The following is a 2,322-nucleotide window of genomic DNA, read 5'->3' as shown; positions in this document are numbered from 1 at the left end:
ATAAAAGAATGACTTATAAACTCCTAATTTTATTTTTATAAACTTTTCATGTTGCTTTAAACTGTCATTTCAGTGATTTTTTTTTATTTTCTCATGAAATAATTTTGTGTAGAAAGTCCCCTTAAGGAAAAGAGGTAGACAAGGTCTCCATCCATGCCCATAAAAGTCAAGCTCAAAAGGTAAGACTCGACGGGAAGATACGGTACCCTTAGAAATCGAGCCCAAGAGGCAAGGCTCGATGGGAAGCTACCACACCTCTAGAAGTCGAGCCCAAGTGGCAAAGCTCAATAAGAAGATACATTACTCCTAGATGTTGAACCCAAGAGGCAAGACTCGATGAGAAGCTACCATGCCCCTATAAGTCCAACCCAAGAGGCAAGGCTAGACGGGAAGATGTAGCACTCCTAGAATTCAAGCCCAGGAGACAAGACTCGATGAGAAGCCACCATGCCTCTGAAAGTCGAGGCCAAGAGGCAAGGCTTGATGGAAAAATAAGGTACTGCTGAAAGTCAAACCTAAGATGCAATACTCGATGAGAAGCTACCATGCCCCTGGAGGTCGAGCCCAAGTGGCAAGATTCGATGACAAGATACAATACTCCTAGAAGTCAAGCCCAAAAAGCAAGACTCGATAAGAAGCTACCAGTCCTCCGGAAAAATGAGCCCAATATGCAAGTCTCAATGGGAAGCTAGTAGTGGACATGGTCCTTACTAGAAAGGCTCTATGAGAGAAAGTGGTTGACAGGGTCTCCACTCAAAGAACTCATAAGTCTACAAGCCTCAGAAGGTAAAGGTACATCAAAGACCTTAGAATTCTACAAGCCTTGGAAGGCACAAATACATCTAAGACCTCAGAAGGCTACAAGCCTCAAAAAGCACAAGTACATCAAAGACCTCAAAATGTTACAAGCTCAGGAGGCACATATACATCAAATATCTCAAAAGGTTACAAACCTTAGAAGGAACTAGTGAATTTCAAGCTCTTAGAAAGCACAAGCCTCAAAAGATACACGCCAAAAAATATACAAATCTCAAAAGACATGAGCCTGAAAGATACACAATTCTTTTTTATAAAGCACACGTGCTAACTTTAATTGCATAATTTTGCATGATTGAGAAGCCACAGATATATCAGAAGCAACGTCAAAGACGTGCAAACATACTCTTCATTACCGTGTATAAATGTCACATCAAACAATTGAAAGGCCACAAAGACCAACATATATTTGTACAAGGGCTACAATAAATCAACTTATCTTTGAGTAGAGTCGGCACTGCCTTCCCGAAATTCTAGTACTTTTGATGATTATCAGGGGTCTCCAGATATTTCCACCACATAAGCATGAAAATCTACCCTCAAAATGAGACAAAAAAACTACAACATTTCTTCATCACCTCCAGAATGTGCAAGAGCGACGAGGGAATCCCCCCAGGAAAGCGCGATATCAACAAATAAGAAGTTTCCCTTTCTCACATGTTAGCAAGAAACGACGAATTTCTTCTGTAGCGTAATGCGAAAGAAGATTTCGTTGCTCGCCTACTACGTAGGACGGGGACGACTTTCCTCTGCATCACAAGGTAAAAAAAGATTTTGTTGCTCGCCTGCTATGCAGGATGAGAATGACTTTCATCTGCACCACAAAGTGAAAGATCACACTGCATCGCAAGGCGACAAAAAATCCTATTACTCGTCAGCTATGCAGGACATGGGTGACTTTCTGTACACCACAACGGGAAAGAAGATCTCGTCACTTGCTTGCTACACAAGACAGTGACTACTTTCTTGTACACCACAACATGAAAGAAGATCTCGTTGTGCGTCTGCAACGCAGGTACTGGATGAATTTCTTCTTCTAAGAAATCTCAGATCATCTACTGAGCAGGGATGAGGACTTCACATCTATTCTAATCTTTTTTGTCTATTTATAGGCTCAAAAATTATTAATATTTATGACTAAAAATTAAAACAATTCATTAAAATTATAATTAAAAAGAAAAATGAAATCAATTTTAATTCTTCTATCCTTCCCCCTTCCAACTTTTGACCTTCGCTTCTGCCTCATGCTCTCATTTTCCTCATTTCATTAGGAAAAAACAATTCATTAAAAAAACAAAAAAAAAATTGCATGAGTTGCAACTAAATTCATTAAAACGGTAAAGAAAAGTATGTATATATAAACGAAAAAAAAAATGTTTCAATATTTACATTCATATGAAACAATTCCTATTATTTTGCAAGTCAACTGCACTCCTTACATCTCCCATGTACGTTTTCTTAACATACATACATACATATATATATATATATATATATATATATATA

Source organism: Phalaenopsis equestris, unplaced genomic scaffold (assembly GCF_001263595.1).
Source record: "Phalaenopsis equestris unplaced genomic scaffold, ASM126359v1 Scaffold000074, whole genome shotgun sequence".
Classification (NCBI taxonomy): domain Eukaryota; kingdom Viridiplantae; phylum Streptophyta; class Magnoliopsida; order Asparagales; family Orchidaceae; genus Phalaenopsis; species Phalaenopsis equestris.
The sequence above is the reverse complement of the archived record's forward strand: the minus strand, read 5'-3'. Positions refer to the sequence as shown.